The sequence below is a fragment of the Tamandua tetradactyla genome, chromosome 7, assembly GCF_023851605.1.
Source record: "Tamandua tetradactyla isolate mTamTet1 chromosome 7, mTamTet1.pri, whole genome shotgun sequence".
In the NCBI taxonomy this organism is placed as follows: Eukaryota; Metazoa; Chordata; class Mammalia; order Pilosa; family Myrmecophagidae; genus Tamandua; species Tamandua tetradactyla.
In genome coordinates, this window is record NC_135333.1 from 137,995,089 (window position 1) to 138,018,747 (window position 23,659).

The 23,659-nt window shown below is 37.4% G+C and overlaps 1 protein-coding gene across 8 annotated transcripts in view; it reads left to right on the top strand.

The window, feature by feature from the left end:
• FRS2 (fibroblast growth factor receptor substrate 2) overlaps window positions 1-23,659 on the top strand; it is a 178,072-nt gene that overhangs the window by 41,615 nt on the left and 112,798 nt on the right. For 6 of the 8 annotated variants that reach the window (XM_077111389.1, XM_077111388.1, XM_077111398.1 and 3 more), the window contains exon 2: window positions 10,288-10,337. The exons of 1 other annotated variant lie outside the window; for it this stretch is intronic. The gene's annotated coding sequence lies outside the window, so the exon portion shown is untranslated. Of the gene's footprint in view, window positions 1-10,287; window positions 10,338-10,941; window positions 10,962-23,659 lie in introns of those variants that run through there. One more of the 8 variants, XM_077111391.1, reaches the window with a different exon arrangement.

A 23,659-nucleotide genomic window follows, 5' to 3' on the forward strand; every position in this document is an offset into this window, starting at 1 on the left:
CATGGCTACTGGAAGACAGCTGTACAGTTTCAGGCACTTCCCTCTAGCCTCTCTAATACACCATAAACTAAAAAGGGGATATGTATATAATGTGTAAGAATAACCTCCAGGATAAACTCTCAACTCTGTTTGAAATCTCTCAGCCACTGACATTTTATTTTGTCTCATTTCTCTCTTTCCCCTTTTGGTCAAGAAGGCTTTCTCAGTCCCTTGATGCTGAGTCACAGCTCGTTTTAGGATTTCTGTCCCACGTTGCCAGGGAGGTTTACACCCCTGAGAGTCATTTCCATGTAGAGAGGGGAAGGGCAGTGAGTTTGCTTGCTATGTTGACCGAGAGAGAGATAGGCCACATTTGAGCAACAAAAGAGATTCTCTGGGGGGAGGGGGGGTGTGACTCTTGGTCCTAATTTTAAGTAGGCTTAGCCTGTCCTTTTTGGGAATAAGGTTCATATGAACAAACCCCAAGGTTGAGGGCTCGGCCTTTTGATTCAGTTGTCCCCAGACTGCTTTTGAAGAACATCAAGAATTCTCCAAATGGTCTCCCTCAGGTTTTTTTTTTTTTTTTTTTAAAACATAGGCAGGCACTACTGGGAATCGAACCCAGGTCTCTAGTATGGCAGACAAGAACTCTGCCACTGTGCCACCATTGCCCGCCTTCTCCCTCAGTTTTGAAGGACATTTTGGCTGGAAGTCTTTCTCTTTCAGGATCTTAAATATATCATATCACTGTTCTCGCCTTCATAGAACTGTCATGTGGTTTCCCTTGACTGTTGTGAATTGCTTTTCTCTGGCTGCTTTCAGGACTTTCTGCTTCTCTTCAACATTTGATGGTCTAATTAGTATGTGTCTTGGAGTAGGCCTATTTGGATTTATTTCATTTGGGGTTTGTTGGACTTCTTTGATTTGCTTGGTTATGTCTTTATGAGCATTGGGAAGTTTTCCACCATTAACTCTTCAACTAATTTCCTAGTCCTTTACTTTTCTCCTGGGACACAAATGAATTTTTTTTTTTTAATTGTGAAAAATAACATATATATAAAAAAGCAGTAAATTTCAAAGCTGACCACAATAATTGATTATAGAACAGATTTCAGAGTTTGTTATGATGATAGTTCCACAATCTTAGGTTTTTCCTTCTAGGTATTCTAAGACACTGGAGACTAAAAGAAATATTAATATAATGATTCAGCAGTTGTTATTCATTTGTTAAATCCTTTCTTCTCTGTTGTAACTCCACCTTCTCCTTTGATGTTTTTCCCTATCTTCAGGGGTATTTGGGCTAGTCCTATTCAAACTTTTTCATGTTTAAAAGGGCTGTCAATAATGTAGGATAGGGGATGCAACTAGTTGATGTTCTGGAGAGGCCTGTCCCTCTGGGTTTCAGGATTTATCTGGTTTTGGAACCCATCTGTAGGTTGTAACTTTCTGGAAAGTAATCATAATGCATTGAACTTTTGTAGAATTTCAGATAAAGCCCTAGCTGTTCTTTAGGGTTTGCAGGAGGAATGGTTTTGGTAGGGGTTTGACAAACCATGATAAATAGTAATATGTAGCTGAAGCTTGCATAAGAGTAGTCTCACAGTGATTCTTATATTTGTACCCTTTGTGCTGTCCATCATTTCCCACAGATTCAATTCCAATTTTTACATCTGTCTTGCCACTTTTTCTTTTGTGTGCTTGAATTCAGTTGTCCTGTGCTCTAGTTCGCTTATTCTTTCTTCTGCCTCTTCAAGTCTGCCATTGTGTATCTCTAGTATATTAATTAGTTCTACACCCACTTTCATCTCTATGAGTCTGCTTTCTATTTATTCTTTCAAATTCTTCTTTATGCTCATCTGGTGTCTTCTTGATATCCTTTATGTCATTAGCTAACTTATTAAATTTATTTAGGAGTGTTGTATGAACTTGTTTGATTAGTCATTCCAGATTTTGTGTCTCTTCTGGCTTTTTTGTTTGTTTGTTTGTTGTTGTTTTTGTTTTTTGTTTTGCATGGGCAGGTTCCAGGAATTGAACCCGGGTCACTGACGTGGCGGGTGAGAATTCTGCTACTGAGCCACCGTTGCACCATCTTCTGGAGTTTTAATTTCCTCCTCTGTCTGGGCCTTATCCACTTGCATCTTTATGTGGTTTTGATTTTTTTGTTGCTTTCCAGACATTTGATTACCTTGATAAGGTTATTTTGAAAGTTGCTCCTTGACTCACCTAAGGTTTTACGTTTGCTTGGGTTTGTGTTGACGGTCCCCTTCTGTACTTGGTTTGTCAGTAATTCCCCCTAAACCAAGACCCAGACCTCATTTAGGAAATGCGTCTCTCCTTGAGGATCTGTTAAAAGCTAGGAAGTTAGGCAGTATGCCTGACTGCACTTTCCGTTTCTTCCCAGAAGATGGTGTTCTTGAGTCCCCTCTCCCCCTCAGGCCCACTTCTCTCCTACTGCAGTTGACTGATCTGGATTGAGAACCTGTGCAGTTCCAGCCAGGACTGTTGGTCTTGGTGCATGCTGAAAGTCACCAACCCTGGGGCTGGAAGGTGAGCAGTATACACCTTGGCAGAGACTTCGCTTGTGGGACCATTGGGTCTGGTGGACCCTGGCTCCCGCGTGTGATGACTTTGGGCTGTTAGACAGGGTATTTCAGCTGTCTCTGTCGGCAGCTAACCTGGAAATGCCTGGTGGCTGGTCCCAGGCCATGTGACTGAGCACGCTTCCTCTTCCCTGTGTCTCTTACCATGCATGCCTGAGGGCTCTGGACCTCCTTGGGGAAAGGAGAGTGTTGTCAGTGTAAGTCTCCTTTCTCGGCCAGTTGTCAAACTAGTTCCGCTCTGCATTTCCCTCTCCTCTCAGCTGTTGGATCCCCTAGTCTCTGCCAAAAAACTAGGTGCCCACAGCAGCCTGTCTCAGGTCAGAGCAGGCACTGTGTACTGGTGCAGTGAAAGTAAGTCTGCTGGTTTCTGGGTTTTCCATGGGAGCTCCCTACTGCGGTGCTGCAAGGGATGATTTCCCAAGCTTGGTGTTGAGGTAGGCTGGAGGGCAAGAGCACCCTGATCCTTTGGGACCTGCACTTTTCTGTGTACCACTGCTTGTCCCAGTGAGGTCACGACTGAAAACACTCAACCTGTTCTCTCTATCCCAATCTCTCTGCTTTTTCATCCAGAATTTTCCTGCATAGTGTAGAAGACCCTTTCTGGTCACTTGTACTCTGGAACTGGATTCCTTGCTGTTTTTCTCTCCCATCTCTCGTTATTTCTCAAAGCAGGAGTGAACTCATCCTGTCCTAATCTGCCATCTTTCTGGAAGTCTCCCTTTCTTTATATGACTTTCACTATCTCAAGTTGCTTTTGTCAGTTGGCAAATTCTAGGAGGTGGGGCAAACTGGAGAGGATTTTCCATGTAGTCTTTCTCTGCTAGAAGGAGGCTGGGATCCATAAAGGGAAACTTGCTAGCTCTACACTGCCCTGGAGTGGGCCTGAGGGAGTGGCCAGGAAGGGTGCCAGGAGCTTCTCTTAGGGCGCTTTGAAGCTGTGTGGCTTTTTTTTTATTCAGTACTTTTCTTGTAAATCTACCACTTCAACTCTTTTCTGTAGTTTTGAGGATGGGTCTTTAAGGCTCCTCTGCTGCTTTTGCCCTAGGTGAGTTGGAACAATGTCCCCTCTCAGAGCCAGGCATCCCAGTGATCTGAAATAGATAATTGGAAAGCAGTAATCCGTTCTTGGACTCCACACCCCTGAATCTTGGGGAACTGTTCTCCAGGAAGCTGTGTATACTCTGAATCAGCACCCACTGTATAGTACTGTTTCTCCCATAGCCAGGATCCATGGGTCCAGGAACCAAAGGGTGGAAATGGGAGTGGCACCACTCACTATTACCCCTAGTGATCCACTAGGAAAATTTTTGCTTCCTGTCCCTGCGACCTGGAACTCTGCTGGTCTACAGGTTTTAGTTACAAAAGGGGACTGCTTCCACTAGGAGAAGCAACAATGATTCCATTGAACTGAAATCTAAGACTGCCACCTGGTTACTTTGGGCTACTCCTGCCCTTGGATCATTAAGCCAAGAAGGGGATTATGTTACTGGCTGGTGTGATTGGCTGTGACTGTCGGGGAAATAGGACTACAGCTACACAATGGAGGTAAAGAAGAGTTTTCCTGGAATATAGGAGATCCCCTAGGGCATCTTTTAGTACTACCATGCCCTGTGATTAAAAGCAATGGAAAACTACAACTACTCAATCCAGGTAGGACTACCAATGGCTCTGAAACTTCAGGAATGAAGGTTTGGGTCATCCCACCAGGCAAAGAAACACGGCCTGCTGAAGTGCGTGCTGAGGGTAAAGGAAACATGGAGTGGGTAGTGAAAGAAGTTAGTGATCAATATATGAACTACAGCCACATGATAGTTATAGAAATGAGGACTGTAGTGCTGTTTTGTTCATATTATAGTATTTAAATTATAAGATAACAACTTTGAGAATGAATGTTACCCAAGGACTTGCACCCTCTTCTGGGGAGATTTAATGTGTATCCAGTAGTATGCAAGACAGTTGAGTATTGTTAGGTGAGGAAAAAATGTCGTTAATTATTTTCTATTTAGAAATTAGGTATGGTTTAAGGTGATGTGTATAGCTGCCAAGCTGACAAGGGGTGGACTGTCATGGTCAGGTTCATGTCAAAGTCACCAGGTGGTGGTACCCATTTGTCTGGTTGGGCAAGTGCTGGCCTGTCTGTTGCTATGAGGACATTTCATAGAATTAAATCATGATCACGTTGGCTGCATCCACAGCTGATTCCATTTTTAATCAGCCAAGGGGAGTGTCTCCTGCAATGAATGATGCTTAATCTAATCACTGGAAGCCTTTTAAGGAGGATTCAGAAGAGACAGGCTCTCTTCCTACTTCAGCTGATGAGCCTCTCCTGTGGAGTTTATCCATACCTTCCATCGGAGTTGTCTGCTTCACAGCCAGCCCTACGGATTTTGGACTCTACGTTCCCATGGTTACATGAGACACTTCTATAAATTTTATATCTACAGATATTTCCTGCTGATTCAGTTTCTCTAGAGAACCCTAGCTAATACAGGAACTATGTCTTTATATTCCACCCTGACACCGGTAAGCTGCATGAGGAGCCGGGGTTGAGTAACTCATTCGTGCTCTGAGTAGCTCCCTGGAGAGTGCAAGTTACTAATGTGACTTACCAGTCTCTGTGTTTTGCTCTTTCCTTGAAGTTGCACAGTGTTCTACTAGACTTTGGTGTTTCAAAGTAGCTGATTCAGACAGTTCCTACCTGTTAAATAGTTGTTCAGGTAAAGGGACAGATTCTTGGAGCTTCCTACCCACAGTCCTCTTTGCTACTCTTTTAGGGCTTTTTTTTTTTTTTAACTCATACCTAATTGCGTAATAATTTTTTAAATAAATTGAATCTTTTTTTGAAAATTCAACATGATTTTCACAGAAACAATGCCTTTCACACTCATAATTCATGGGTTTACATAATCTTAAATTACATGATTATAGTAACAACAGTTGTTATAAACTAATTTGGGAAGAAACAGCTGGTTCTTTATTAAGAATCCAGCTTATCTGGTGGAAGCAGAAGAGTGGGACATGTTAAAAAAAATGGCCCCCTTTAAAGATTCTACCAGCTGCGGGTGGTTTGCCTGTGGTAGGCATTGGAGAGTGATATACTGAAGGGATAGAGGGCTTTATTTCTGTAAATTGATAAAGTGGAGATCTGTTAAGAGTTTCTGCTGAATTACTATTATTGTTTCCATTTTATGGATCAGAAAACTGAGGGTTCAGAGAGTTAAGTAACATTTCCAAGATCAAGCAGATAATAAGTGGTGGAACCCTGGTGTTTGTATCTAAATCTGCTTAGGTTCAAATACAGCTTTGTCCTCTTACCTACTGTGCAGGTGCTAGGTGACTTTCAGGTATCATCTAATTTACCCAGTCATTCAGTAACTCTTGAGTGGTCTTCAGGTCGAGTTTGTGTAGTGTTCTTGCAGTTTTCCCACATCTCAGGTCCTAGTTTCATTTTACTCTTTAGTTCTTTTGCACCGACTCTGTGTAAAACATGAGGGTGCATTCCTTGGTGAAGTTAAACTTATAATCATTTTATTTTATAGTGGCTGTGTGTATGTGAGAAATATGGCTCAAACCTTGCAGTTATGTAACTGCTGAGGCAATCATGAAATTAAAGGAGGAAAAAGAGTGGAGAATACAGACGTAAACTTTGTTCTAACTCCGTTATATTTCCTTAACAGTTTGGAATCTTGCCAGCCATCTTTAACCATGTCATTGCTTACTATTTCATGAAGTATCAGTAAAGCCACTAGATTTTAAAGAAAAGGATAGGATGATTTATGTATTTTTGTAATGCATAGGTGTCTTTCCTCCTCACCCAGCACATGCAAACCTTTTTCCTGATGAACTTAAAAGTTTTGTCAGTATTTAGGGTCTGGTATAGAGGAAAAAAACAAACAGAATTACTCTTATTTCCATTAATTTTCAGATACTAGAATCTAAAAAAGTTTATCACCAAATAAATACTTGTATTACCTAATAATTCTTTGGGCTTTCACTTTTTATTTTTGAAAACTGTACCTACAGCCAGAGCTTTAAATGGGATAATTGGTGTGCCATGATGAGTTTTAATTCCAATCCAAATGAAATTAGATTATTTTAGTTAGCGTATAAAACTGTAGTTAAAACAGTATATGAGGCTATTGGGCTATTTTAAAATCTTGGAAAAAATTTGATGAACTCAGTTCTACCTCAAATGGTCGTGGAATTTTGATTGGCAACCACTGGCTTTAAAATTGAAATTAAATGTTCTTTTGTATAATTGACTTTGATATTGTTGTAATTAATATTATTAGGAGTACCATTTATTAGGTATATCAAGTGTCTCAGAAGCTCTTGAGTCATAGTAAATAGTATACTACTAATGAACTATTATGTAGAATAAAAGTGAAAATTATTTATTGATGGCATTCATTGATGAACTTCAATTGATGAAGCCCTTTTGCCTTTGTAAATGTCAGGATATGTAAACTCCACCTAATAATTCTGAGTCACTCTTTCTCCTCCTTTTAAGTGTACAGTTCTCTTTGGGAATTTTTTTTTTTCATTACTCTCAGTATTTGGCTGAATCTGGCAAAGAATTGTATGGAATTTTTGATATGCTAACATCTTTCTGTGTTTGCTGATGTATAGTTTAGACCACATAAGACTATAATTGTTATGACAACAAACCCATGGGCTGTAGAGTTTGCTTGATTTTTTTTTTTCTTTAAACTGGTCATCAAGTCTAAAATTATATTGCATCCAATTTTATTTCTATTATAAACATTGCTTTGGGTTAGATAAGTTCTTAACCTCAAGTTTGTTTTGATTGATGCGTAGTTGTCATAATTGTACTTTTTACTGAAGAGGAGATAAGCTGCCTACCCTTGTATATTGGTTTTTGGTAACTTCTAGCCACTGAGATTTTCAGTCCTAATTAACATTGCCTGCAAATGAGAGAGAATAGAACTATTTATGCATAAGAGGATCTGAGAGAATGGTCTGAATTCTTTAACAGTTTTAGAAATTACTCATTTATTAAAAATTGGTAATAATACACATGGTTCAAAATCTGAAAGTTACAGAAGGATTTATTGTGAAAAGCAAGTTTCTTTTCTTTCTTCCCTGCCTTACCATATCCCTTCCTCTGAGGCACTGGCGCTTGTAACAGGTATTCTTATATTTACAATCATATCAATCTGTTTTTAATGGCTGCAAGGTATTCCATTATATTGAACATACTATAAATTCTCTTTTTGGTGGACATTAAGTTTGTTTCCAATAAACTTTTTTTGCTTTTATAAATAATGATATTGCTGTGAGTATTTTTGTGTACATATTTAACACCCGCACAAGTATATCAACAGTTTAAAGTTTTAAAAGTGAAATTTCTGTGTCAATAGATGCGTATGTTAAAATTTTGATAGATATTACCAAATTGTTCTTCTTGGTGTTTTAATTTTCTGAAATATTAATGTTAGTTTTATAATGTACTCTTTGCAAAAAAAGTGATCACTAGTTATATGCTGTTTATAACTAGAAGACTTATTTTCTTCATTCTGTGGTTACTAGCACTGATCACTCATGTTGCATAAGCAAATGGCATTCACTTGGTTACTTTCAAAACTGTATTATTTTAATTACAAGTAGTCAGTGTAATTTTACTCTTATCTTGTGAACATATTGTTTTTAAAATGATAAGAATTTGGGATTAGAACCCTATTTTTTACAGTAAGTCATATAGAAGTGGTATTTATCAGGCCATTAAAAAACTATTAAACCCATTCTATTGCAATACATTCTAACCATCAGTAATTCATTAATCCGATTGTAGCTCTGTTTTAGGGAATTGGGTCTCCCCAAAATCTAGACTTTGGTTGTGATTTCTAGTTCTGAGGCAGGGAAGTAGGTTTAGATAGGGTGATTCTTGAGGAGTAGAATGCCTGGAGTGGGGTTGGGTGAATGAATTAGGGGTAAAAGTGAGAAAGGTAATGGAATAAATATAAGGTACTTTTTTCATTCCATTACTCTGGACCAGGGAGAGGAGGGAGCTGGGAAAAGGGAGGGAGTTGGGAAATGGGGAGTTTTTTCATTGTGGCTTTCCTCTCTTACTAGTCCCACCCGGGGTATCTTGATACCTGGAATTCAGGTGCATTAATAAGAATTAGGCCTAGAAGGAGATGGTGGAAAGGGATGAAGAATGGAAATGGCTGTAATTGTCAGGAAGGTTTGAAGAGTTTGAGAAAAGGGAAATGGGGTAGAGATGAACATTCTTAGTGGTACGGACAAGGAAAGACAATCTATATGTTCTGTATTTATAATTTGTTCTTTTTATTTTTTACCTTTTATTTTTTGGAGGGAGGTGGGTGGATAGTGTTGAGGGTTTTTTTTTGTTTTTGACATTGGCAGGCACCGGGACTCTAATCCAGGTCTCCAGCATGGCAGGCAAGAACTCTGCTACTGAGCCACAGTGACCCACCCTGTTGAGGGTATTATAAGGATTGTTTTGGGGAATAAGACAGAACATCTTGGCTCCATATGGTTTTTTGAGTACTCTAACCATTCTTCCCTGAAGTAAAAGCATACACAAAAGCTTTGACTTAAAGAGAATGTTCTGTTTGTTATACTACATTTAGTTTAAAGGTATTATAGTGCCGGCCTCATTTGAAGTGGTAGTGGTAGTTCTTTTTCTGTTTGGTGGAGCAAAACAGACTGTACAGCTGTTGTTCTTGAGACGTGTCTGAATTTCTCAGTCTATTAATAAGCATCAAGAAACACTTGGTGCATGTTTCTGCTATGGGTTGAATGTGTCTATTTGCCTTTAATTTAGCTTAAAATAGTAATAGAATTCTTGAGATTTTGAGAAGAATAGTGTTGGCAAGCTTAGTTTTGAAATTAAAAACACAGTAAAATACCAAGCAAAACAGACAGAGGCTATTATTTTAGAAAGGGATCTTAAAACTCTACTGCCATTTGCAAAGCCAGTATCTTACATTTATATAAACTCTAGATAGGAATTTCTGTTTTTCTAAAATTGTTGGTTTAAAAATAATTGTTACATAGCGCATATAAGAAGTTGCTTCTAACACACTTTGGGTATGCTTGACCTCAGCCCTTTAAGTAAAGTATTGAGTTGTTTGGGCGTAATCCCTTTTGTTCATCTTTCTCAGACCATTTAAGATAATTGAGATGTCAGGAATTTGGTAAGCTTTCATTAGAATCTAATGTGGTTTTAAAAAAATTACTTAAAATGGCCTTTGAAGCTGTTAAAATATGCTACCATCATCTGAATTATGAAATATAGCTGAGTATTGCTAAAATGACAAATGATAGCACTTGTCATTCTGATGATTGTTCTTTAAGTGTGCCATTAATGTTGCTTTTGGAAAATATTGGCTGCATGTACTCTGTAGGGTTATGCAAACTAAAAATAGGTCTTTCCTTGATTAAGTCTATTTAATCCTGTTTATTTGCATCACATTGTATTTATTTGCGACCTTATTATGTAAATTTTAGTCATCAATTCATGAGCATTTTTGAGTGCTTACTATATGTTAAATTTATCTGTATATTTTGTTTTGTTGTTAGGTATCTCCTAATATTTTTTAACTTCTCCAGGGAAAGAATTAATGTTTCTTATATTCTATGATAATTCTCCACATTGCAGTGGATTCAGCAGATGTAATGGGTATAAACTTAGAGCTTATTTACTCTTTTGTTCATTTAACAGGTATTTACCAAATGCTTACTTTATGCTAGAGGATGAGGAAGTCCAATAAGGTAAGAACTCTCCAAGTTGCTTAGATTATGATAGGAAATAAAGAAAATAAATTGTGTCATTCATATTTTGAAATTATCTATGGAAGGGCCAGAGCTCTGCCTCTGATGGGGAAAAGTTCCTACTCAGTCTGAAGAGTAGAAATTAACATTTTTAGAGTCAGCTCTGTGGTAAGTGCTCTGCCTCCATTTATTCTCCTAACAGTTCTGCAATTTAGATATTATATTTTTCATAGATGAGAAAACTGGCTTATGTATGAGGAAATTAGCTCAGAGAGATTGTATAATTTGCACAAGGTCTCTTAATGTAGATCTAGGATTCTAACTCTGTATTCTTTCCTTTATACCAGTGCTTTTCAACTTCAGCATGTTGACATTTTGGGTCTGTAAGTCTTTGTTTTGGGGAGGCTAGTGTGACAACCAGAAGTATCTTCAGACATTGCCAGATGTCACCAGGAGAGGGTAGGAGATGACAGAATTACCCGTGGTTGAGAACCACTGCTTTATACTAATCTGAGAAAGTTTTCCCATACCTGTGTCCTGCTTCTAGGTTTTCATCTACTATGATGTGAAGACTAAATCTCTTGGAATTTCAGGTGTTCCTTGGGCGATAAAGAGAAGTCATGAGTGAGAGCTTTTTGGTATCTTGTATCTCTGTCATCCTAGAATACATACTTGAGCAAAAATGCTAATAAAAAATGGCATTTATAATCGCTAAGTAAATGTTGTCTAAATATTGTAGAGCTTAGGTCATTTAAATGTTACGTTTCGTAACAAAGAATCAGTTGATTCAAACTAGTGGGAATAATAAGTGACCCCAAAATTGTACCATTGAATGTATTCAGCATAATTTATTTTTTGCCTAGTGAACCTTTAACCTACTACTCTTGATTTTTATACCATTGGAAATTGCCAGTAGCACTATGCTAGATATTTAGGAGATTACAAAGAAAATATAAGATACTTCTGATTTCAAGAAGTTTGAAATCTCATTGGAGAGGAAAGACTAATGTATGCAAAACAGTTATTTTATATTGATGAAATGTGTCAGGGAACAAAGGTTATAAGGCACAGTTACTGTTCTCAGACTGCTTATAGTCTGATAGAAAAAGTTGGGACAAAGAACACGGAGCTCTGTAAGGTTTTGAGATAAGTTGAGTATTAGTTCACCTACCATGGGAGAGTCATGAGGAAGACGATTAGAGAAGTAGGGGTTATTTATCTAGTCTGTACACGAGTCTTGAAGAAGGGGAGGGTTGGCAGAGGTATTCTGGGTGTGTGAAACACCATGAGCCAGTCACGTAAGAGTGAAGTGTGCTTGTGAGAGTGGGAAAGCTAGCACTGAGCAGAGCTTGTGGGTAGGATTATGAAGAATAATGGCATTATTATTTATTGAGCCCCTCCTGTGTGCCAGTGCCTTTATTAAATGCTTGGACATTTATCCTCATAACAACCTCATTTTACAAATATATAGCCAAAGTACTGGGAGGCTAATTAACTTACCAGGGTCACAGAGCTGGTAGATGATGGAGTCACTATTTGAAAAACTTGATTCTAGATACTATGTAAATATTATATTAGTAGGGTTAGGGCTAGATTACAGAAGTCATTAACTCTTACTATTATAGGCGACAAGGAAACATTGAAGATTGTTGAAGAGAAGAATAATCTAGTAAAAGTAACTTTCAGAAATATTATGGCTCATATGATCATATTAGGTTAATGAAGGCTATTGTTTGACAAAGGTCAGTTTAGATGTCAGGCAAGAGGACTTAATGAGAGACTGGATTAGGATGCCTAAATATGAATGAAACAATGAGTCTAAAAGGGAAAAAAATTTGGAATTTTTTTCCTGATTATAAAAATTTTATAGAAAATCTTTAAAATATGAAAAAAAATGTGAAGATAGTACTTATTCTCCTTTCTACTACTGAAAAATAACGTTATCTGCTCTTGAAAGTGCTTGATCCATAATTAGTATCTACTAGAAGGTATATTTCTTTTGTATTATGTTAGGGATTTTAAACTTATTTTGAGCAATGTTTAGTTTAGCACAACAAAAAAAGTAAATGTTAATGGAGTTTACTCTGTAAAAATATTCTCTACTGATCGTTTCAAGGTTTTTCTTCAGATTCTTGAACTCTGGCTCTTCATGTTGTGGGTCATTAGTTCTGTGGAAACAGTCAATAAAATGAATTGGGTTGATTAACTGAAAATAAATCCCCAATCTTAATCTGTTTTATTTTGGGGCTTCATTTATCATATTGTTCATGAAGACATCATTCTGTTACTGTTGATAAATTTACCACACTAAAAGCATAATTTAATGGGTAACACTAGTGTAAGTGTGTATAAAAGCTTGGAGAAACACCTGTCTATTTGTTAAAGGGAGATTATTTGCTAGGATGGACTTCTCTGGATTCAACTTGTGCAAGTAATAATGTGGTTATTTCAGTTCCTTATAACAAGAAACTTCATATATAAACCATTTACTGTCAATTTTGGTGATCAACTATTCAAACAATTTTTTTCGAGGAGACTGAAAAGAGTTTATTATATAGGAAGACAAAATTAAGCAAAGTATAAATTACAGAAAAAAATAACAAGTCTACTATGTTAGCAGTTGCAGCTCATCGAAAATACAGTTTTTCCGATACAAAGATTCTTATAATTGTAGTAAATCTTTTTTGTGTAATACAAATTCTATAACTTTAAAAACACACAATTTCTTCCTCCTTAGAGTAAGATAGTGGTCAAGTAGTTCCAATTCCTTACTTTTTTTTTTCCTTTATTAGAGAAGTTGTGGGTTTAGAGAACAGTCATGCACAAGATACAGGATTCCCATATACCATCATATTATTAATACCTTGTGCTGGTGTGGAACATTTTTTAATTGATAAAAGCGTATTTTAATAATTGTACTGTTAACTGCAGTCCATGGTTCAACTTAGGGTTCGTAGTTTGTATACTGTAGTTCCATGAATTTTTAAAATATATATTTATTCTGTTACCATATATACAACTTTACATTTCCCCTTTTAACCACCTTTAGATATATATTTAGTGCTGTTAATCATGTTCATCACCACAATCACCACCAAAACTTTTTATATCTTCCAAACAGTAGTCCTGAGCATTTTAAGCCTAAATCCCATTCCCTATATTAACCCTTTCATTTGACAACCTATATTCTAGATTCTGAGTATACAAGTTTGCTCACTCTATGTCAGATTATCACACATCTGCCCTCCTGCATCTGAGTTATATTTCGCTCAATATGATGTCATCAAAGTTCATCCATGTTGTATCATGTATAAGAACTTCCTTCCTCCCTGTGGCTGAATGATATTCCATTATATGTATACACCTCACTTTGTTTATCCATTCATCTGTTGTTGGACACTTAGGTTGTTTCCATCTTTTGGCAATTGCTATGAACATTAGTGTGCAAATGTCTGTTTGTAGTCAATTTGTAGTCAATTCCTTACTTCTGAGTTACTGATAATTGTGTATCTGTTGGTAGAAATCTGCTAACTCTGGGTGAATTTCTACGTTTCATTCCTAAAAGATTGCTAGATATTATGCCATACCTAATGTTACCAGTGAGGAAATGGAAGCAAAGGAAGTATTGGCCTTCTTTTGTAGTATACATTCTATGGTTTAATGTTTTGGGAGTACATTTCTGTGGAAACATTTCTCTGCTTTTATAGTGGTAGGAAAGTAGGATTTGTTGTGTAGCTGACTTTGGAACACTAAAATAAAATAACAAAATAAAAAATATATAATACGAATTAATCTGCTTAACAATGGGAGTTGGTGATAAATAAGTACAAAGTCTTTATTCTCATACCAGGCAAATATCAGATATGGTATATTAGAACAGTGTATACCATACATTTTGATTTATATTTGTACATGTACAGGTGGTCTTAGTTACATCTAAAGAAGAATAATGAAGCATAAAAGTTCTATTAGACATGGAGCTATATTTCTGCCAATAACTCAACATTTTGAGGACAGATGGCATCCTATTTCCAATTTGAGATTGGATACAAAAACATCCTCAGGCTGAGAGCAGGCATAGTAAATAGTATCAACAAAAATCCTTTGTGTATTTATAGCAGAGGAAAAGTCTTCCTTGGGTTTGTATGGACAGATGTGATATAATCTTTTATGCTTTAGCATAATAGATGGGGACCTCACATTTTACAATTACTCTATGATTAAGTTCAATGCAAATTTCAAAAATGTTTCTGAATGTGAGTTTCTTGCCTTATGTTCTGTTAGTTTCATCTTTGGTGAATGAGAACCCCAATCCCAAGCCCATTCGTGGTCCAGAAATGTTTCATTAATTTTACTTCTCTTATTTTTATACTACTTAAAACATTTCTGCTAGTACTTTTAAAAATTATGGGATGGGGTGGGCCACGGTGGCTCAGCAGGCAAGAATGCTTGCCTGCCATGCCAGAGGAGGACCCGGGTTCGATTCCCGGTGCCTGCCCATGAAAAAAAAAAAATTATGGGATGGGGCAGAATTGTGGGAAGATGGCAGAGTAGGAAGATCTAGAAATCAGTCCTTCTGCCGGAACAATTACTGTATAGGCAGGATCTGTCTGGAGCAACTATTTCGAAACTCCAGAGGCTAGTAAGATGTACAGCATCTAAAGAAGAGTGGGAGGAAGGAAGAGGCTGGTAAATTATGGTAAAGAACAGTAAATTGCTGTCTCTGCAGTGTGGATATGGGTGCCCATCCCCTACTCTCACAGGAGGCTGCCAGGGGTCCTGGCTCACTAATGGCGGAGACTTCGCTGTGGTTACTGGTGTCCATCCCCCACTCTCATGGCAGTCTACCATGTGGTCTGGCCTTGGCTTACTGATGACAGAGACATAAATATCCTTTTCCCTAAAACCATCACTGTTTACGATGTTTGATTAGTGACTTTGAATTGCTGGGGGCCCAGCTTTGATGGTGGCCATTGTTCTATCTCTACCCCTTGACAAAGTTGGCAGCTGAGAAGACTTAATACATTACACTTCCTTAGTGCAGTATTGGGGACAGTTAGTTGAAGGGTTGCATTTGTTGGGCAAGCCAAGAAAGCTCAGCTTTGGAAAGCCATGGAAGAAGCTCCTAGCACCCTTTGTGAAAGCACCCTTCTCCCCAGGATACTTTGGGTCTGGCCCCCTTTGTCGGTCCTTGGCCTGGTTTTGGCTGGGAAAAACTGACTTGGGAATCTCCTTTCCAGCTAGTTTCCCCACGTCTCCCCCCTCCCCCAGTTTGTCCTTTAGGCCAAAGCAGCATGAGACAACAAAAAGAGTGTAAGAAACCATAGAGGCAGACAATCTGGGTCAAAGATTTGCTTGCTTTAGACACTCAGGAGGGGAAGGTCTGTCTCCTGGGAAATAGAGGGGACATTCAGACTCCTCTAAACAAGGGAACTCCAAAACAACCAATAAGCACAAGCCCAGGACAAGACACGGCTAACTAGAAAAATGGCAGCAGAAAGTCCTGCATTATCAGGAGTAACTAAATGTAAATGGATTAAACTCTTCAGTCAAAAGGCAAAGATTGGCAGAATGGATTAAAAAGTATCATCCGACTATATGCTGCTTACGAGAAAGCATAATATTATTTTGTTTTAATATTTTTATTGTAAATGACAAACAAACAAACATTCTTGCCATACAAACATTCTATACATGGTGTACAATTAATGGCTCACGTATCATCACATAGTTCTGTATTCATCACCATGATAATTTTTTTTTTAGAATATTTGCATCTCTCCAGCAAAAGAAAGAAAAAGGAAAAAACTCATACATGCCACATGCCTTACCCCTCCCTCTCATTGACCACTAGTATTTCTATCTGCTCAATTTATTTTAACCTTTGTCCCCCCCATATTGTATATTTTTTATCCTTATTTTTTACTTAAATGTCCATACCCTAGAAAAAAGGAGCATCACACACAGGTTTTCACAATCACACATTGTAAAAGCTATATTATTATACAGTTGTCTTCAAGAATCAAGGCTACTGGAACACAGCTCAACAGTTTCAGGTATTTCCCCCGAGCCACCCCAATACACCATGAACTAAAAAGGAATATCTATATAATGCATAAGAATAACCTCCAGAATAACCTCTAGACTCTGTTTGAAATCTCTCAGCCACTGAAACTTTATCTCATTTCTCTCTTCCCCCTTTTGGTCAAAAGGGCTTTCTCAATCCCTTGATGCCAGGTCCTGGCTCATCCTGAGATTTTTGTCCCATTGCCAGGGAGATTTACACTCCTGGGAGTCATGTCCCATGAAGTAGGGAAGGGCAGTGAGTTCATTTGCTCCTTTGGCTTAGAGAGGCCACATCTGAGGAACAAAAGTACTCTGGGGGGTTACTCTCAGGCCTAATTTTAAGTAGGCTTAGCCTCTTCTTTGTAGAAATTAGTTTCACAGGGGTGAATCCCAAGATCGAAGGTTTGGTCTATTGATTTAGTTGTCTCTGCTGCTTGCAAGAATATCAGAATTTCTCCAAATGGGGAAGTTGAATATTTCCTCCTTTCTCCTCAGTACTCTGAGGGGAATTGCAAATAATTCTTTCTTCACTGCCCAGATTACTCTGGGATATATCGGGACATCATCCTAACCTGGGCAAACCAACAAAGTCTCTTGCCCTATTCAAGATTCCATGTACTTTTGGTGTTCACCTAAACTGAACATAAAAGTTAACTTAGGAAATGCATACCCAGAGTATAAATTTTGCAGCAAATAAACATCTTTCCCTTTGGTCTTACACGGAAATTGAAGTTTTAAAATTTTGATGATACCATCCTTTACTCTGTATCTGATCTAGCCCAGTCCTATCCAGGTCAGCTTCATTCATATCTTTAATTGGAGTGTGATCACTCTTTGAACTTCTTAAACAGTTTCTGTGTGGGGGTAGTGCTGACTTTCACTCTAATTCTGAATCTCAAGTGTCACATAAATACCAAAAGTTTCTGGGAATGACCAGGTTATAAACAAATAGCTCAGTACCTCAGAATTTAGAAATAACCATTACAACTCCTGAATGTATGTGACTGCTGTAAGAGCTTACAATCTTGGACCCTGTACAATAGGCCTCAACCTGATAACCCATGCTTTTGACTTTAGTTCTGAGTTTTTATATTATAGTTAGTTCGTATGACTGAGACATGATAATATTTGTATTTTTGTTTCTGACATTTCATTCAACATACTGAGGTTCATTCACCTAGTTGCATGCCTCACTTATTTGTTCTTGAAGCTGATGATTTCCAGCAAATAAGGGATTATTCAGCATCATCTGTGCTGCAAGGTCAGGGTTCTGGCTTAGTGACTGCATCATGCTTCTCATGTATGGGGCAGATAACATGTTCTGCATAAGTTGTGGATTTTCAGTTGTTTGTGACAACAAACTCTGCATTCCTGGTGTGTTGAGCTTACTGGTTCCAACTCCATTCCCCAAATTTGTCACAGTAGTAGTCTGCCCACCAGTGCCACCCACAGTGCTGCTGGTGCCACTGGAAGCTGATAAACACTGGGGAGCTATTGGAGTCCATGTATTGGGTAACAGGTCTCTATTTTCTGTTACAAGAAGGTTGACTGCCTTCACCTGAAGATGTATTGCTCACTAAGGAAGCAAATGGATTACCACCAAACTGCTCTTGTGCAGAACTCAGCATTTGACTCTTGAATATCAGTGTACATGTGTCATAAAGCATTATATCCCCCTGGAATGCTTTTCAGGTTACTCAACACTTGGTCCTGTTTCTCATCATTTCCTGCATCATTGCTGGATTCCTTGCAAGTTCCAGTATTTGTCTTATTGTATCTGAAATAATTAGCATACGACTAATTCCTGGATTTCTCTGAATCAACTGCTGAGTTTGTGGATTGGCCATAATTAACTGCATCATCAGGTCAAGATTTGACAGCATGCTCTGGACAAATTCTTTATTTGGCAAAACTGTCCTTCAAAAATGATAGAGAGTTTAAAATATTCACAGTTAAATAGAAGCTGAGGGAGTCCATTAACAAGAGACCTGCCCTACAAAAATCACTAAAGGGCGAGTTCTGTAAGTGGAAAGAAAAAGACAGGAGAGAGTGGCTTGAAGTATGAGGAAATGAAGATCATTAGTAAGGGTAATTGTTCTAGTTTGCTAGCTGCCGGAATGCAGTATACCAGAAGTGGAACGGCTTTTAACAAGGGGAATTTAATGAGTTGCTAGTTTGCAGTTCCAAGGCTGAGAAAATGTCCCAATTACAACAAGTCTATAGAAATGTCCAGTCAAAGACATCTGGAGAAAGATACATTGGTTCAAGAAGGCCGATGACGTTCAGTGTTTCTCTCTCAGCTGGAAGGGCACATGCTGAACAAGGCGGCGTCTGCTGGCTTTCACGTGGCTCTCCCAAAAGGAACTCTCTCCAAAAATGTTTCCTCCTTTAAAGGAGTCCAGTAAGCAACTCCACCTTCAATGGGTGGAGACACACCTCCATGGAAATCATCTAATCAAAAGTTACCACCCACAATTGGGTGGGTCACATCTTCATGGAAACAATCAAAATGCTCCCACCCAGCAATATTGAATGAGGATCAAAGGGCATGGCTTTTCTGGGGGCCACCACAGATTCAGACCGGCATAGTAATTAAATGGGTAGATGCAAAACCCAGTAGTACTGTACCTCATTATACAACTCTATTCTTTAATTCATGTAAGAATCAAAATACAATTGAACAAGGAAAAGGCATATAATATATATATATATATATATCACATATATCACATATATATATATGACATTATAACCAAAGGACAAAATGGCTGAAACATTGCCTTTACAGTAATGCCACTGAATATTAATAGATTAAACTCCCCAATCAAAAGACACGGGTTGGGAGAATGGATAAAGTATGATCTAACTATATTTTGTTTACAGGATACTCTTTAGACCCAAAGGCACAAATAGATTGAAGGTAAAGGATGGAAAAGATATTCCGTGCAAATAGTAATCAAAAAAAGGAACTGGGGTAGCTATAATAACACAGACAGAAATAGACTTTAAGTCAAAAACTGTTAAAAGAGACAAAGAAGGACACTAATATTAATAAAAAGGGTAATCCACGAGGAAGAGATAACAATCATAAATACTTATGTACCTAACCATAGTGCCCCCAAAATACATGAGGCAAACACTGGCAAAACTTTAGGGAGACATAGACACCTCTAGAGTAATTATTGGAGACTTCAATACACCAATCTCATCAATAGAACATCTAGGCTAAAGCTCAATAAAGAAACAGAGAATTTGAGTAATGTAGTTAACGAACTAGACTTAACAGACATATACAGAACATTGCACCCCAGAACAGCAGGGTGAACATTCTTCTCAAGTACATATGGGCTGTTCTCCAGGATAGGTCACATGCTGGGTCAAAAAACGTTTCAATAAATGTTAAAAAGAATAGAATTATACAAAGCATCTTCTCTGACCATAATGGAATGAAGATGGAAATCAGTAACAGGCAAAGAACTAGAAAATTCAGAAATATATGGAAGTTAAACAACATTCTGTTAAATAGTCAGTGGGTCAAAGACGAAAATAAGGGAAATCACGTTATAGCTTGAAACAAATGAAAACAAGAACACAACATGTCAAAATATATGGGATGCAGCGAAAGCAGTGCTGAGAGGAAATTTATAGTCCTAAACATTTAACATTAAAAAAAAAAGAGCTAAAATCAAAGACCTAAATGCATACCTGGAGAAACTAGAAAAAGAACAGCAAACTAATCCCAAAGCAAGCAGAAGGAAAGACATAAACAAAAATTAGAGCAGAAGTAAATGCAATTGAGAATAATAAACAGTAGAGAAAATTAACAAAACTAAATGTTAGTTTTTTTGAAAAGATAAAATTGACAAACCCTTAGACTGACAAAAAGAGGGAAGACACAAATAAATAAAATCAGAAATTGGGGTGGGGATGGGGCTGACATTACTACTGACCCCACAGAAATAAAAAGAATCATCAAAGGACACTGTGAGCAATGGTATGCCAACAAATTAACCTAGATGAAATGGACAAATCTCTAGGAACACATGAATAAGCTACATTTACTCTAGAAGAAAGAGAAGACTTCAGTAGATCAATTACAAGTAAGATTTAATCAGTCATCAAAACTGCCCCCAAAACAAAAGCCCAGGACCAGTTGGCTTCACAGGTGAATTCTACCAGTCCTGCTTACAGTCTTTCAAAAAATCAAAGAAGAGGAGACACTACTTAAATCTGTGAGGCTAACATCACCTTGATACTGAAGCCAGGTAAGGATAACACAAGAAAAGAAAATTACAGACCAAAGACCAAGTTCCCTTCAGAATTTAGATGTAAAAATTCTCAACAAAATCCTTAAAAATAGAATTCAACAGCATTTCAAAAGAATTACATACCACGACCAAGTGGGTTTTCTATCAGGTGGATTGGGTGGTCCAACATGGGAAAATCAATGAATATAATATGCCATATTAACAAAATGAAGGTGAAAAAATGCATGATTTTCTCAATTGACTCAGAAAAGACATTTGACAAGGTATCCTTTCTTGATAAAACACTTAGAAAAATAAGTATAGAAGACTACTCAACCTGACAAAGGTCATAGACGAAAAACTCACAGCTAACATCATACTCAATGGTGAAAGGCTGAAAGCTTTCCCTCTAATTTCTGGAACAAGACAAGGATGCCCACTGTCACCACTATTATATTCACCATTGTTCTGGAAGTACTAGCCAGAGCAGTTAGGCAAGAAAGAGATATAAAAGGCATCCATATTAGAAAGGAAGAGGTAAAACCTTACTTGCAGATGACATGATCCTGTATATAGAAAGTCCTAAAAAATCTGCAACAAAGCTACTAGAGCTAATAAATCCAGCAAATGGCAGGATTCAAAAAGTCAACACATAAAATCAGTAGTGTTTCTATACACAAATAATGAACAATGTGAGGAGGAAGTCAAGAAAAAGAATCAAATATCTAAGAATAAATTAACCAAGGATGTAAAGGGCTGGTACACAGAAAATTACAAGTAACTGCTTAAAGAAATCAAAGAAGACCTAAATAAATGGGAGGATATTCTGTGTTCATGGATTGCAAGACTAAATATCATTAAGATATCAGTTCTATCCCAAGTGATTTACATATTTAGTGCAATTCCATTCAAAATTCCAACAGCTTACTTTGCAGAAATAGTCAATTATGAAATTTATTTGGAAGGGTTAAGGACCTCGAATAGCTAAAACCTTCTAGAAATAGAACAAAAGTTGGAGGTCTCACATCTCCCAATCTTAAAACTTATTACAAAACCACAGTGGTGAACACAGGATGGTACTGGCACAAGGATAATGCCATTTGAATTGAGAGTGCAGATAGACTATCACACCTGTGGCCAATTGATTTTGATAAGACTGCCGAGTCTACTCAACTGGGAAAGAACAGTCTCAACAAATGTGCTAGGAAAACTGGATATCCATGTGCAAAAGAATGAAAAAGGACCTCCATCACACAATACTCAGAAATCAACTAAAAAATGGATCAAAGACCTGAATATAAGAGCCAGGATTATAAAACACCTAGAAGAAAATGTTGGCAAGCATTTTTTGGGATCTTGTGTTAGGCAATGGTTTCTTTGACTTTATACCCAAAGCATAAGCAGTAAAAGAAAAAATAGATAGATGGAACCTTACAAAAGTTAAAAACCTTTGTACATCAAAAGACTTCATCATGAAAGTGAAAAGACCACCTACTCAGTGGGAGAAAATATTTGGAAACCACATATCTGATAAGGGTTTAATATCTGGAATATATAAAGAAATCCTACAACTCATTAAAAGACAAACAGTCCAATTAAAAAATGGGCAAAAGACTTGAGCAGACTTTTCTCCAAAGAGGATATACAAATGGCTAAAAAGCACATGAAAAGATGCTCAGTGTCATTAGCTTTTAGGGAAATACAAATTAAAAGCACAATGATATATCATTTCACACCTACTTGAATGACTGATATTAGAAAACAGAAAATTACTAGTGTTGGAGAGTATATGGAGAAATAGGAACATTCATTTATTGTATAATATAACACATATACAAATCAAAGAAAAAAGCAATACTTTTCAAATCACTCTTCAACAAATAGTTACAGAACAGATCCCAGAGTTTGTCATTGGGCTAACATACCATCATCTCAGATTTTTCCTTCTAGCTGCTCCAGAACATAGGATGCTAGAACAAATAAATATTTTTTTATTATCACAATTGGCTTTTTATTCTTTTTTGTGAAAAATAACATACATGCAAAAAAGCAATAAATTTCAAAGCACACCGCAACAATTTAGTTGTAGAATGTATTTCAGAGTTTGGTGTGGGTTGCAATTCCACAATTTTAGGTTTTTACTTCTAGCTGCTCTAAGATACTGGAGACTAAAAGAAATATCAATTTAATAATTCAGCAATTATATTCGTTTATTAAACCCTACCTTCTCTGTATAACTCCACTGTCTTCTTTGATTTTTCTATCCCACTCTTCAGGGGTATTTGGGTTATGGCCATTCTAACTTTTTCATGTTGGAAGGGGCTATCAATAGTATGGGGTAGGGAGATGGAACTAGCTGGGCCCTATAGATTTCAGTACTTTTCTGGTCTAGGGACACATCTATTCTCCCACAATTTTAAAGGACAATTTGGCTGGGTACAGAATTCTTAGCTAGAAGTCTTTTCTCTTGCAGCATCTTAAATATATCATACCACTGCCTTTTTGCCTCCATGGTGCCTTTGAGTAGCCCAAATTCACTCTTAATGTGGTTTTTCTTGTATGTGATACTTTTTTCTTGCTGCTTTCAGGACTTTCTGATTTTGTTCAACATTTGACAGATTGATTAGTATGTGCCTTTAAGTCGGCCTGTTTGGATTTATTCTGTTTGGAGTTCATTGGCTTTTTTAATAAGCATATTTATGTCTTTTATAAGGGCTGGGAAGTTTTTCCCCATTATCCCCTCAACTAATCTTCCTAGCTCTTTACTCATTTCTTCTCCTTCTGGGATACCAGTGATTCTTATATTTGTGTACTTCATGTTGTCCGTCATTTCTCTGAGATCTAAATTCAGAATTTTCCATCATTTTTGCCATTTGTTCTTTTGTGTTTGTAATCAATTGTCCTACCCTGTACTTGGCATATTCTTTCTTCTGCCTCTTCAAATATGCTGTTTTGTGTCTCTAGTATATTTTTTATTTGGTCTACAATATCTTTCATCTCTGTGAGATC